Here is a 15,624-nt window from a genome sequence, read left to right as displayed (position 1 = left end):
AAACCGACCCTATTCAATTTATTTTACAGAGATTTTCAATTTATTTAATTCTTAAAATGATTTTTTTGTTGAAGGTTTTTTTATGAGAATAATGGTTTTTTTTCCTTTCAGAACTTTGCCAATAAAATTCCTACAATCCAACGGGGCCCATCTATGAAGAAAAGATAACTCAAACCGACCCTATTTAATTTATTTTAGAAGGATTTTCAATATATTTAATTCCTAAAATGATTTTTTTGTTGAAGGTTTTTTTATGAGAATAATGGAAGAGACAATATTGTTGCTTAGTTCCTAGTTTTTTTCCAAAAATATTGCAAGGGAAATCAAAAAAGGCTAAAACTGATTGGGGGGGGGGGGGGGGGGGGTGTTAATTTGCCATTTTAAAATTTTTATCGGAGAAAATTGAAGTTCGTGAGTTTTAGAGACCTTTTAGCAAATATTGTCTAAAAGTAGGACTGTTCAGTTAATATGCTTTTCTTAAGAACTAATAAGCAATTATTTTGCCATGCAGGGACTGATCAGCAAAAATCCCTATGGTAAATATACATGCTGGCTTAGTTGAGTGCATCTGGAAGGAAAACCATCCCGGATCTTGGAATTCGAAGAACCTACCTCAGAGCTAGAGTTTTTCTCATCACTCTTATGAAGAAGCAAATCTCAAGGAACTCCAGCGGCTCGGTGACCAAATTCTTCCCGTTTCTTTAGAGCACCGAACAGCCTCATTGACCTTCGAGAGGCCGATGCATAGATTGCCATCACAGATTCCCTTCGCATCCTCCAGATTTCTCGCCTCCTCAAGACTATACGCTGCCTCCTCATCTTTTCACGCTTCCAAACTCGCTCAAGCCACTCAATCGCACATGAAAGCTCTGAGTTTACCACCTTCAAAACTCGTTGAAACCACGTAATCTCCTTGCAAGAAAGCTCCACGGGCCCACACTCATTGGCTCCAGCTCCACCTTGACATACTTTCTTCCGAAGGGAGCTGATTCCTGTGGAGAAGGGAAGGAGAAACAATAAAAGATGGAGAGAGAGAGAGAGAGAGAGAGAGAGAATGGTGTAGATGTAGAATGGTGTTTAAAGTGGTGTAAGGTTTTTACAACCAATGGGGACATCAAAATACGAGAATTGCCAACGGGGGGATGCGGGGTGGGGGGGCACACTTTTTGAAAAATTGTTGAGGGTTGAGAACCCCATTTTGAGAATTTGATAACCCCCTTTTAGAGACTTGATAACCCTCTCTAACAATTTTTCAAACGTATGTATTATTTAAAAATGCAGATTTGACGCCAAACGCGGCCAAGAAAAATCCTTGTCGACTCGGCGTGGATGCAGCCAAGAACGCGGTTGACGAGGTCATAAGTCAGGAGAGTCAAAGGAGTTTATTGACTATGTAGGGCAAAATGCAGAATGCGGATGTGGTGCAAAGTGGCCTAGGGAAAAAGGAGTCGACTCAGACTAGTTCCTTGCCGAGTCAAGGAGTTTTAAACACTACAATGTGTCCCCCGTTGGCAATTCTCATATTTCCAAGATTGGTAGTTCCAGGGACTCCAATCTGGCCACATCCCAGAGGATGATTTTATGATTGTCAATAAAGTTTGGCAATTCAACTTTGAAGAAATTCAAGTTAATTTTATTAACTTTCTTTGGTTATGAAACTAAACACAATAGAACCTCTTACCACATCCCACAGGAGATTGCCTGAAGCCGCTTCCTTTGGGCTCTCCTCGCCTCACGAATCCTTACTATTCTAAAAGCCTATACACCCGAAATTTCGTCAACCATCTTTCACGAAAATTCCTTGCCCTTCCATTTGTATATTTTCCTACTGCGTCCCATATCTACAGGGCATTTTCGTCATCATGGCATTTCTACGGAGCAACGCAGATGTCGTCTATCTCCTTTCACGTGTCAAAGAAAGAATACATACTTTTGACGTTGATACCAACGATAGGGCCCCTTCCTTTCACTTAATTCCTCGCCCTTGTGTTCTAAAATCTTTCCATTATGTCCCATCACTGAGGGGTATTTCCGTCATTCAAAAATGCAGCCATCTATCTCCCGAAAACAGAGCAGATGTCGTATATGCCTAAATACGCATCCTTTAATTTTAGCCGCCCATTCTTTCAAAACCCTATTTGGAAAATTTCTCTCTCTCTCTCTCTGGTCAGCCCATCACATTGCAGCAGCAGCGAACAAGAGAGGAGTCGGTGGTTGTAGCTCACGTTGAAGGTCTCTCTCGATTTCAACGGCTTTTTTCGTTCTTCTCTTCAAATTCCTTATTCTATTTTGTCTCTCCTTCTCTTACTTTTTTCTTCTTGTGAATGGGTTTCATCTTGATCTCCTCTTTGGTGCTAATTACACTTGCCCCTTTCCTATAGCATTTTAGCATCGACAATGTCTCTATTCCTACCGCCCAGATTTAGGGTTTAATTTTCTGAATAAAAATGTAAGGAATGAATGATCCTTTTTTTTCCTTTAATGAGAGAGATAATCTCATCAATCCCACTAAATTCGGTCATTTGATAATTTTCTTCTTCATTTGGGAATTCATGGTTATTTTGGTCAGTTTTACAAATTCAATGACACCGTGAGGAAGAAATTTGATAGTGTTTCCTCTTCTTTAAATGCAAATGCATTCCTTTTTTTCTAATCATGTCAAAATTGATTGGAGATCTTGTGGTAAATGTCATTTCATTATGTTGTTTCCATATTATCTCATGACATTGATATTTTTATTTATGTTCTGGCAACAAAGCTTCACTATCATTTTTTCCTTATTCCTTCTCTATTGTTGTCTCGATTTTTATTTTATTTTTACTATTGTTTATTACAATCAAAGTGAGTTTTAATAAATTTATATTTTTGAATAGTTTCTGCTCTTAGAAGCTGGTATGAGTATTGTTTCTTTTTTTATTGGGAATGTTATGTAAATCCTTCCATAAATTGTTCCTTTGATTAGATATCCTTCCGGCACAATTTTTTCCTGAAATTATCTTGTCTATCACTAATTTTGCTCTGCTAATATTTTATCCAAGAACTAAGGATAGCGATTCTTGTCAAGGAGAAAAAAAATTCATGCTTGCTACCGTGTAGAGAAGAGACCCAATTTGATCGATTGGGATATGAGTTTTGTGATTGAGCAAGTTTGGCTTGGTTTATCTGGTCTTATGGGGTGATTAGCTTCGAAGCTTAAGAATGTTGGACTGGTTTATTTGATCTATTGGCATAATTTCAAACCTGGGTCTACTTGCACAAAATTTGTCCTGAAATTTGTTTACTAATTTTGTTCGGCTACTATTTTTATCCAAGAACACATGATAGGGGGTCTTTTCTAAGATAAAATAAATTCATGCTGACTACCCTGTGGAGAACATACCCAATTGATATATTGGGTTATGGGTTTTGAGTTGAAGCAATGTTGGCTTGGTTTATTTGGTCTAATGGCGTGTGCTTTGAAGCTTAGGAATGTTGACTGGTTTATTTGATCTTTATTTGATCTATTAGCGTAATGGGACTGCACATTATGGAAACCTCTATAGATCGGAGGGTTACGATTATCTGATGGAGATGATCTATGGTGTTGGCGCCACTGTATTTTTGAAAAATACTAGAATTTATGTACATTTATGATTTTTAGAAGGGCTATTCCACCATCTACTACCTTTTTTACGCTTTTTAAATTTGCTGTTAGTGCCATTATTGGATCAATTCAAGTGTATGGGAATATCACCTCCCACAATTCAAGTGTGTGGGAATCAATTTACGTGCACATCATCATTTGTAAATAGAGAAAACATTAAGGGCCCGTTTGGATACCTAATATTTTGTATTTGGATTTGGAATTGAGTTTTGAATACAAAATGAATAGATCCAAAGTGAATAGATCCGCCAGCTCATGTTGAGGGAGATAGAGAGGGAAGGGGGTACTTCCTACTGGAAGAGAGGGGTTTAGGAGCAAAGAGTGTGAAGGAAATTGTCAGATCTGTGGATTTCCAATTACTTATTTCCACAGCATATTTGGAAATCTGATTTTTTTCACTGTCATCGCTGATTTGGAAATCAAAGGATTTTATCCGGATCCAAATCACAGCACAAAAAGTGCTGCAAATGTGAGAAATCCAAATCAAAATCCTCTTCATCCAAACGGGCCCTTTTTTACTACTTTTTCTTTTCTTTGCCGACCAACAAAGCCCTTCACTCTTTGCTTTCGTCTTCTGCCAATCAATCGGTGAAAGGTTCTACTGCCCACCACCAATCATTGTTCTTACACGATTTCTGGAAAACAAGTTTATTTGGGTATGTAAAAAAAATCTTTATTTTTTGTTAATGATTTTTTAAGAGTTTCTCTCTGATACAGGTGCATTCGACACTACACAGCTGCTCGACAATTCTTTGTTTGAGGAGCTAATGGACAAGTGGGTTTGCATGTTAGTCTTTTGATCACAGATATGGTATTTATGCATTGTTGTATCTTGTTCGTGTTAATACTAACCATTCTAATTATGTATGTCATTCAGTGATCTTCAAGGTGTATGATTGAGGCTGTAATGGAAAGGAGAACTTCAATGATGTATTAAAGGTGCTGCAAGATTTGACAAGATCGTTCATGTTTGAGGAGCAAAGAGAGGTAGCTATTTGCAGTCCTTTCTTTTCTTTGACTATTATCCACATGTTTAGAAGAACTTTTTGCATTGGAAGTTTTAGGAGTGATATGACCCATGTTTCCACTTGGTATTCTTAGTTGGACATACTTGTTTTGGTCATAAAGAAACTTGGAGAAAGAATATTTTGTTGTTTTTGTTTAAGGTGTTTTTAATTATCTTGTTATTGGTTATAAAGAAACTTGGAGAAAAAGTATATTTAGCTCTTTTTGTTTAAGGTGTTTTTAATTATCTTGTTATTGGTTATAAAGAAACTTGGAGAAAAAAGTATATTTAGCTCTTTTTGTTTAAGTTGCTTTTTATTATTTAACAATGAAAGATATTGAAGTCGCAAGTTAATTATGAATAGATGGAAATATGTCATGGTAAACTTAAAAAATATTATACAAATAGTTTCTCTTATCATCAAGGTATGATGATTTGATTAATTTAAATTGCTCGGATGATGATTCATTTGGAAAGCTCCAAGGATGATATAAATTCCTAAGCAAGACCTTGTCTAGCTTCATCTTTAAGACATTCCTAGAGAAGTTCCTCATTAACAAATGAGTAAATAGCCCTCTAACCAATCTATCTATCTTAAGGGTAAACATGTATAGAGATTTCAGTTGTGGACAAAGGAGCATTGCTTCATTTCTCGCTTCCCTGCTCTTAGAAAATTCTATAAGAGCTCGCTATAATATATTATTTTCCTTGTATTAGGGCTAACACATATAAAACCCCTTTTATTTCCTTGTTAGCTTAGTTTTTTATGAAATGGATTTGGGTTTGGGCGACTTGGGGTTTTGCAAGAAGACTTCCTTACTTGTTATTTTTGGTTGGAATGGAGGAATTTCAAAGCTTTGTTTTGAAGCGTAATTTCATTTTTCCTACTTAATCCCCTGGTTTAAATCAAGGTTTCAAGTTATTTCAATAATGCTTTGCATCCTCTATTCCTTGCATGTTTTTTCTGAAAGATCTATGATCTTCATGATATGTAAGTAGGTTTAACCTCTGTTCATTGATTACATTAGAATATAGCAATTTAAAAAATTGTTTAAGAATTGCTTGAATCAAGTAAACAAGACAGAATTGTAGTCTCGGTTTGCAAGCTTAAAAATCTCTGCAAACTGAGTCCAGTCCGCTATCGTTTGAGATTTTCTCCCCGACTTGGATCTCCAACTAATCCTCCGAGGTAGCCTCAGTTAGATCCTCATCAACTGCTTGTGAAAATATCAGTTATATTAGAGGTCCTATCTAAGAGCCTAAAGCACAGTTTCTCATAAATCTGGCCCTCTTATACATTACTAATTTTAATATTGTGGTGCAAATGTTAAATTCTAACTATATGTGAGTGGATTTGAAACTTTAAATGGAATTCCATTGAATGTGCCTGAGCATGTCTTTATTGCTTCCTTTCCAAGTAGATGCCTTTGTGTAATTTAGAATTGCAATGGAATCCTCTGGGACCTACATACCAATAAATTGAGCAGGCATGCATCTTTGAAGTTTCATTTAGAGTGACCAAACATATGCAGAAATTGGGGTTCTCTGGTTAGAGTGCACAAACAAATTTGAAATTTGTTTCATTGAAGCCTAGAAGCTTTGTTTTTTCAATTAGTGTTTTAAGTCTCCGTAACAGGGGCAGAAAGCTTGCTAATTCATGCCAACATAGCTCATGGATTGTTAATTGCTAAATTATTTGGGTTTTCCATCACAAGCCTATCTAATCCCAATGTGAGTTAAATGTTGTCTAGAACCATGAACAGTCCCTATGGCAAGATAGTTACTATTGAATGGGATTTTCTACTCGAGATACTACTCCATTGTTCTCTCAATTACTGGATGAATTAGCTTAAATTTTAAAAGTCAACACTATTCCGGATATTATCGTGTGGCTGTTTATCTCAAGTTAAAGGTGTCTTGTGTGACGATGACTGTGAAAGAGTTGTGTTTGCAGAATTATAATAGCAGAATTCAGCTCATAGTGCCCTATATCAGCCCGTATTGGATCACATGTTGCCTTTTTGGCTTTGACTTGTACTTCCACATTCGCATCGACATCTCCTTGCAAGTTACCTTGCATCACTAATGAGTACCTTACTCCTGATGTACCATAATTTCTTTCTTGAAAGTTTGTGGCTAAGGGACATTGTGGTCTATAGTCTGGAAATGAATGTGAGATGTCTGCGAGAACTATTTATTGTACAAATATTGACAAAAAGGTGCCATTATAAAACGGGTAGATCCCTTTTACCCTCTTCATGAAATTTTTTTTTCTAAAGGATTCATTTAGCCGACCCCAATTAGCTTGGGACAAAGGCTTTGTTGAGTAGAGTTGAGATATATTGACGAAAAGGTAGATTTAAAATTATATGTAATGCTTTGAATTGGTCTTGGAAACGGACGCCAAACTGGTTTCTAATTTATTTGTTCATTCAGTGTAAGGCTTCTCAAGCAGATTTTACTCTTCTTTGAAACAGTATGTGGAGTGGGGAGGTTGGTGGCTGCTATTGTAACGAACTTCATATTTGGTTTCTCACGATCTGTTTATGCTGCTTTCAGAAAGGAAAGACTAACGAAGCTATATGATGTACGTTTAGTGCTTGAGACTGCTTGGAGGCTCAACATTCCACTTGTGTTGCTTTAATCGAATTTGTAAATGTAAGTATTTCTTATTTTTTATTTACTCATGCAGAATTTTTACTACATGTTTATGTTATTGCAAGTATTTCTTGTCTTTTGTTTATTTATGTAGAAGTTTTTTATTCGTGCTGAAGTTTTACTACCTGTTTATGTTATTTTGTCATGGAAATTGTTTTTTGTACACAAAATGAAATCCTAATGGACGCTGGAGAGATCTCAATAGATATTTATAAGATAAAAAATCTTAATATGTCGCATGTCAGACTAGCTACCTCGTGAATGGAGACCAACCTAGCAATTCCCTATAATTTATTGTTACATTTAGATTATGGGATTTGCTAGGGTCATTCCCTATAATTTATTGTTACATTTAGATTATGGGATTTGCTAGGGTCCATCGCAAAGGGCATTTCGCGGTCGCAATTCCCTATAATTTATTGTTACATTTAGATTATGGGATTTGCTAGGGTCCATCTCAAAGGGCATTTCACAGTCGCGGCTGGTCTGTTGCGAAATGATACCTACAGTGTGATTCGAGAAGTTAGCAATCTTCTGAAAAAATCTTGGACAGTATTCATATAAACCATTGAATTCCAGTCTTCTGTTGCAGTGATAGTGCTTGTGATTAGTTCTGTTGTCCCAAGATGATACCTACAGTGTTATTCGAGAAAAATACTTTGGTTGATTAATAAGCTTATGGTGTCAGCACTATGTTTATTAGTATTCTCTAATATGATTATGGCCTTTCCAAGTGACTTAGATTGTTGGACGACACGTAAAAATCTCTATTGAAGATGTGAAACCACTTCCAACTATCTAAAAGCCAAGTTCATTTACCATTCAGAAAAAAAAACAGCAGCCGAGTGTCTAAAGTTTGACCCAAGACTTACTGAATGGAAAGAAGAAGCAATCATAGACGATGAACTCAGAACAAGATTGCTTGCATTATACTTTGATAGGGTTTTCTTGCCCAATGTAGAGGGTTTTAGGATTGTTGCGGTCACATCCTATGAATGTAGCCACCTTCTGAATCTTCCCAAGCCAACTGCCCATCCGGTATTTGTTTAATGTTTACAGGATTATTCGTCAACGAACTTTTGCTATAATTCCATACCCCTATGTTGCTAAATCTTCCTCTTGTGTTCTTTTTCCAGGGTCATTTTCAACATTTCAATTCCTATTCTACCCGTCTCTTTTGGTCTTTTCACTTCTAAATATCCCTGCACAAGCGTAAGTCACCGTTTCTTTCTACCAATCAACGCTTCTCTTCTCTCCACGCCTAATCACTGCCTTCATCTTCCAACACCTGTTCGTCAAACGAGACCACGTATTGTCAAAATGTCACCACCTGTCGCTGCAAATCTGTCCTTCTCTCTAGAAATGGTATTTTGAAATTCTCTGAGAAGCCATGAATATTGTTTTAAATAGATGAAAAATCTCAAAATTGTGGTGATATAATTTAACTAAGATCTGTCTAGAGAGATATGCCATTCAATATCTCTATGAAAAATTCAAATCTGTATTTGACCTACGGAATAAATCAGATGGACCAATGTTTATTTCAGTTTTGATTATAGAGTTGTGTTCTTTTTCTTTGATCTATCCGCGATGTTTTGAACATTTTGTTCTTTCTTTCTGTTTTGTAATTTGTTACAATTGAAGTATACGTGTATTTTTGAAATGGGTATTGCGGCTGATAAGTGATTTTCTTTTTAATTGATTATATTGTTGAGTTATTGGGAAGTAAATAATTGGAAGTCTTTCCATACATTGTTACCCTGTTGCCATTCCATATGACAGTTCGGTCCTAACTTGTAATGCTAGGTACCACTAATTCGTATAGATGTATTGGTTCAGTCTTGATCTTACTTACCAGATGTCATTTGGTCTACTGTTTTATTTAAAATTTTGGTTATGGCCTGTTCCCTTTGTGAATATGAGGGTGAGTAGTTAGTGGCCCGCCTTCTAAATGTTGGACCATTCCAATGAGAGACCATATAGATTGATTGCTGATTGAAAATTAGCAAGTCCTCATGTCAGGGTTAAAGTCTCTAAATTTACACAAATTTTGCTGGAGTGCTTTGTTGATGGCATTTTAACTTTTAATTTTTAATTTTTTAATGCTTGTTCCCTCATGTGCACATGACTCAATTATCCTGCCGGATTTGTGCTCTGTTTTAGATGGTTCAGTATAACCTTTTTAAGTTGTATTAGGTTTTGATATGCCTTTTATTGACCAATAAAGAAAGATAAGAAGAGGGAACAGAGCAAATTGTTTTGTAGATCAGTAAGCTATGTTGAAGGGTCTTAGACCTTGGATGGGCCATTTCTTGAGGAAATCAACAAAATGATATGGTTTTTGATTGATAACAGTTCTGCTCCTTGAACAAGTGGATTGGATGAGATGAAAAAAAAAAATGTACCACAGTTAGCTTCATATAAGAAACTACCTTATTACGGTTATCCCCTTTTTCTTTCTTTGTTGTGGTTCCACGTTGTCTTTTTTTAAGGTGCGAGTATTAGTTCAATTCAGCTTTCTTGTGTTAGTTCATTTTCAGTCCAGCACTCATTTAAAATGTGCATATGAATTGAGTATTCTGTTACAAAAAAGACATGGTGAAGAGCTATGCTTACCAAAATTTGATAGAGCCTATCTTATTGGACTAACTTCTCCATTTACAAAAATTACCAACAATAGGAACCACTCTCGACCCTCCATGAAAGAATGAAATGCCTTGTGAGACATTGAATGAACTCTCTTTGTAGTGGGTTGACTTGAAACCACATATCAGTCCAAAGATCAACATGCAAGTGGGAGTCATAGGTTTGAGTAAATTGACATTCCTGATCAAATGTAAAGAAAGAATAAAGGAAAGATTAAACTTCCTCCCAGATTTGGTACTAGATTTTCTACCTTTTGTTCTTTTCCTGCATATGTTTTCCTGCATTTGTGAAGTTTTCCTTCTTTTGGTTTTATTCTCATTTTCATTTTATTGGCACAACAATGCTAGGCTGCTGATATTGGCACTACCATGCTTTGATAATACACTAACTCATCATGTCCTTTGTTATTTAAAAAGCTGTCAAATGTTATTACAGTTCCCAAAATGCTCTGAGAAGCCATGAATGTTGTTTTAAACAGATGAAAAATCTCAAAATTGTAGTGATATAATTTAACTAAGATCTGTCTAGAGAGATATGCCATTCAATGTCTCTATGAAAAATTCAAATCTGTATTTGACCTATAGAATAAATCAAAATTTCAGATGGACCACCTTGGATTCCAGATCATGGCCATCAGATGAGATGAATCGAACTATCTAAAATGACCCAAGAATAAAAATATTCACCATGGGTTGTTTGAGACTTCTTGCTTCAAGCTGGTTTGAAATTTAAAAAGCAGGTTGTGCGTGCTTTTTATTAATTTATGAGAACTAATAATAGTTGTTATGTGCAGGATAAGACAGTGAACTGACACTCAACGCCATTTTACCAAGGTTCTTATAGTAGTTGGAATAAATTTGTAGTACCTGCATAGTGTATGCATTATTTGTATAGGCTTCACATAGAATACCAGATTTTGTCCATCTTCTACTCCAGCTGATGATTAAGTACTGGATAAATGACTGCAAGTACGATCTGCGATACTAGATACATGGCTTCCGGAGCAGGTTGCATTTATTCAAAGTAAATATATGGATCATTTATCAGGCTTTTGAGATTTCTAATTCATGCCAATCAGCTGGTGTTATGTTATGAACACCAAGCTAATTCATTTTTGTTTTGGACTGCATTCAGCAATGGGAAATGAGAAGTCTAATATCTACTGGGAAGCAGAACTGCCTCCAAAATATGACAGAGTTGGGATTGAAAACTTCATCCGTGCCAAGTAGGTTCTTTAGGGCGATCATTTTCCTTAAAACTCTGTTTTATGAGCCTCAATGTTTCTTTGATGCGTTTGCCTTATTAGACGAGTAGAGGTGTAAGAACACAGTTTGTAACTACATATTAACTAATAAATGTGGAATTTTCAGGTATGAGGAGAAAAGGTGGACTCCAAGGAATGAGCCTTAATAAATGGTTGAGGTGACGCTCTTGCAGAGAGAAGAAAATTTTTCCGAAAAAATGAAGCTCGGATTCACTTTTGATTTAGAGATGCATGAAAGGTAGAGAATATTCAAATCAGATTTTCTCCTTTTTGTTGGTCTTTACACATTATAATTTCATGAGGAATGATAGATACAAGGGAGCCCTTGCATAAAGAGCCAAAAAAGGGCTCTTGATTGGATCCATGTCATCAAATGTAAATGATTTTACTGTTTCAACCGATTTTAAAATGTAACTGAAAATGACATGGATCCAATCAAGAGCCCTTTTGATGCTCTTTATGCAAGGGCTCCCTTGTATCTATCATTGCTCTAATTTCATTACCTCCATTTTGTAAGATATTGTTTCTTGATTATGGTTCTTCAACTTCCAGTGTTCATCTTATAGACAAAGATTGTTTGCTTCTTTTTAATGACAAACTTCTCCATTCGTTCTCTCGGTACTAGCACGTTGCAACGAACGTGCACTTTTACTAGTATTCCCAAAACCAAAACGTGTATTTGTCATGCGTGAGCAGGGACGTGCTTTATAGACCCTTTTGCTTTTAGAGGAAACCCCATTTCCTATCTTGGACTCTTTCCCTAACAAGAGCAAATCGTGTTCCCTCTTGCTACAAATCTTCCCCAATGGGTTTGATAAAAGAGGAAATCATATAGACGTTTGGAATTTACCATTTCCATTTATGTATGTATAGTCTTTATAATTTATGCGCCCATGATTTAATTTCCCACTTTGTTCTTCATTTCCAAATATACATGATATTTCGACTTATAGGAAGCTAATACTTTGCATCTCTTTCTATCAATCTACCAGAGAATACAAACTGTAACTTGAAGGCCAATTTGGTCTGCAATTTTCACTTGCCTAATTTAATTGAAGGGCAACTCCCTGATCTGGGAATCGAATAGTGAAGAGGGGAGGAAATTGGGATTGTGTCTCTATAGGCAGAGATTTTATATGGTGTACGCCCTTATAGTCTCATATTTTTTCTATAAATAGAGTACGGCCTACACCATAGGATGATCTAAAATTTCCATTTGATCGGCCATGACATAAATAGGTTGTGCCCAAAAACAAATTATTTATGTATGATTATTTCAACCCAACCCAAGTTGCAACCCTAATGGGTCATACCCTATCATAGGGTACAAAATTATTACCGGTCAGATCCAAACAACTGACATAAGCCAACGGGACAATCCTAAATCCAATTTTATTATACTATTTTATAAAAATACCATCAAATTTTTTATAACTTTAACTCTTATTGTAGGGGTGTTTTAGTAAAAAGTGCCATCCAGTTTTTTCGGCGCCATCTTAAATGCACTTTGTTGAAACTGACCAATGGGGGCGCCCTTCATTCTATCATTCCTCTAGCAAAATGCCATATGCATTTTTTCGAATGATTCCTGTTTGAATAATGATAGACACAAGGGTGCCCGTGCGTAAAGAGCCGGATAAGGGCCCTTGATTAGATCCACGTCATTCAGTGTAATTGATTTTACATTCTCAAACGATTTTAAAAGGTTATCGAAAAGGAGTCGAAAATGACATGGACAACGGCTTTGTTGAGTTGAGTTATCGAAAATATAAGGGATCCATTATAGGGGCCCTCACATGCTCTTTATGTAAGGGCACCCTTGCATCTATCATACTTCTCCCTATTTTTATTATTTTTTCATTCATCTCTCTCAAGTCCCGATTCACCCTCTTCTCTTATGTCCCTCCCTAGCCTACTGTGCTGTCGTCATTGTGGTTCACCCTCGCAGCTATTGGTCACGTTTGCATTCGCCCTCTTTTGAGAATTATAACTGTGTAAAATCTAAGTAGGAGCTATTGGGCCACTCCGATGGGCGGTCCGATTTGAAATGAATTGTGACTGAGACTTAGGAAGTGGGATCTGAAGAACAATCATAGTCAGAATCCGATCCGACCGATAATAAATTTGAATGGATTGTGACTAAGACACAGGCAGATCCAATCCTAAGTGGATCCATCGACACCCGCTAGATACAAACCATTCATATGCGGTGACTAAAGTTTATGTTATTTTTAAGGGATCCTTAAGTTAACGGGCGTAGTTTCTTTTGTATGAACTCACTGTCATCAACTAAAGATTAACAAACCCAATCACGTATATATGGAGTGGAACAGATGGATGAACCGAGTGCGTTAGGAAAATTTCGTACTCGTAATTATATGGACTTGGAATCTGGGAAAAACATTTGAAAGACAACCTAAAAAACAAAAGCATCTCATCTAATCCATGACTTTATTAGGGATCGAGGTGGGAGCGATGGTGAAAACATTGAATCCGTATTTAACTTTGGCTTTTTGATGTTTAGCTATACATGCAAATTACCTGATGTTTAGCCATGTATATGCAATTACATCACATTTTTAATCTTTTACTTTTTTAATCACTTTAGCACCTTTTTTTTTATTAAATACTATTTTTCCCTTAACACCGATGAACGGGTTTTCTTTTTAATTAATTAGGGTTTTCTTTTTTATTTTTACAATTTAGAGGAAATTGATAAATTTTAGGAATATCATTATAAATCAATGGTCCCAGTAAATAAATCTGTTTTTCATGTATAAGAAGCAAACCCTTGAGAAAATCCTCTAAGCTACGAGGCAACGAACCCTTGTTCTTAATTTGGAGGACGAGAAAAATATCAGAATCAAACTCATTGATCAACACCTTGGGCTCCCAAATGTGAAATTAAAGCAGCTGCAGCTGGGCAAAACCGAAGCAAGATTGTGTGAAACTCAATACCGAAGCCTCTTTGGTCGATGTCGGAGCGGGTATTGGTTGACTCCTTCGTAATTCAATTGGAGATCGACATCATTGGCACTCACCCCTGCAATTGATTGTAAAAAATGATAGGGATGGATTTTGCTATCCTCGGTTGTAAATTTTCCGATTATTAATTTATGGTAGGGGTTTTGCCCAAGGTTTTAAATTTCGGTTTCGGGGTCAATTTTGGACGAATTTCAACCGAAATCCCAAAATTTTGGCCAAATTTAGTAAAGGGGGCTCGAAATTTCGAAACTTTGAAGGATTAAAAAAATATTATTTTCTTCTAAATTTTGCCTAAATTAACTAATTTTTTCCCTATTTGCCCATTTCAGTTTTGGTCCCCAACGAAATCCGAAATTCCAAAATTTCGGATTTCGCCCGAAATTTAAAACCTTGGTCTTGCCCGTGGTTAGCAAAACGTGATGCGGCAAAAAACAAGACGGCAAAATTTGAGTTTAATACGGTACCGCTTCAAAAAAACATACTAAAAAAAAACGGAAACACAAGAAAATGAGTTTAAAATTGTCATTTACAAAACATGGTTGGCGTAGAATTGGAAAGTTGGCCAAAAAACCCACGTTTAAACATTTAAAACTTTTGCTGAAAAAAAAAACAGGGTTTCTTTTCCATCGTAAAAGTTTAAACGAGGCACACCAATAAAACGAGTTTTTTTCCAAAACATGGCCGTTTAAAACGGAGTTTTGCTAACTACGGTCTTGCCTAACCACAGCTTGCCGTGGGCCAATTGAAGTTTCTTATTAAGCACCAACAGCCCGCGAGTCACCGCACATGGCGAGCATTTAATTCCTGTGGCCACGTGGCAGTTGATGACACCAGCTGGCATCTTCGACTTCAGTTCTTCAGCTGGTCTGACATGAGACAGACCACTCGCGAAGTGCCTTTTGCAATGGACCGTAGCAAATCCCATGTATAAATCAATGAAATCGTCCATGTAAGCCTTTCGTTACTTAATCGTCTTTCGTCTGCTACAAAGAGGGAATATATAATATATTTGAACAATTTTTCGCCAGAGAGGGCTTATCAAGTGGACGGTTAGGATCACTCAAATGTGGAACCCACATCATCCAACATATAAAGGGGCTAGCTTATGGGACCCACTTTTTGACGTAAAATAATCAATATCCATATGTAATCCATTAGACCTGGCAAACGGGTGGGTCGGGTCGGGTCGACCCGCGTGGGTGCGGGTCACGCAGGTTGCGGGTCAAAATGACCCGCATTCCTACGGGTCAGCAACCAGGTGACTCATACCCAGTGCAGGTGGGTCGGGTAGACCGCGGGTTACCCGCATGTTTTTCCAAAACAGAGTTTTTATTGGGTGGTGATAAATTCACCCCCTTCTATGTATGAATTCACCTCTTAATTTTCAAAATGGACGGTAGAGCCTACACCATAGGATGATCC

The 15,624-nt window shown here is 36.7% G+C and overlaps 1 long non-coding RNA gene across 6 annotated transcripts; it reads left to right on the top strand.

Moving 5' to 3' along the window:
• Window positions 1-2,095: 2,095 nt before the first annotated feature.
• Window positions 2,096-11,823, top strand: LOC143848897 (uncharacterized). 6 transcript variants are annotated; one of them, XR_013235501.1, is made up of 8 exons: window positions 2,096-2,232; window positions 4,361-4,430; window positions 4,521-4,630; window positions 7,209-7,307; window positions 10,556-10,786; window positions 10,890-10,976; window positions 11,088-11,178; window positions 11,324-11,823. It is a non-coding gene; the product is annotated as an uncharacterized LOC143848897 (long non-coding RNA). The 6 variants fall into 6 exon arrangements; XR_013235500.1 differs by having other exon boundaries at window positions 10,556-10,644; window positions 10,747-10,976; window positions 11,324-11,820; XR_013235499.1 differs by having other exon boundaries at window positions 10,747-10,786; window positions 11,324-11,817.
• Window positions 11,824-15,624: the final 3,801 nt, after the last annotated feature.

The sequence above is a fragment of the Tasmannia lanceolata genome, unplaced genomic scaffold (assembly GCF_043159265.1).
Source record: "Tasmannia lanceolata isolate RefF3 unplaced genomic scaffold, GAP_Taslan_0.1 ptg000016l, whole genome shotgun sequence".
Classification (NCBI taxonomy): domain Eukaryota; kingdom Viridiplantae; phylum Streptophyta; class Magnoliopsida; order Canellales; family Winteraceae; genus Tasmannia; species Tasmannia lanceolata.
The sequence above is the reverse complement of the archived record's forward strand: the minus strand, read 5'-3'. Positions and strand labels throughout refer to the sequence as shown.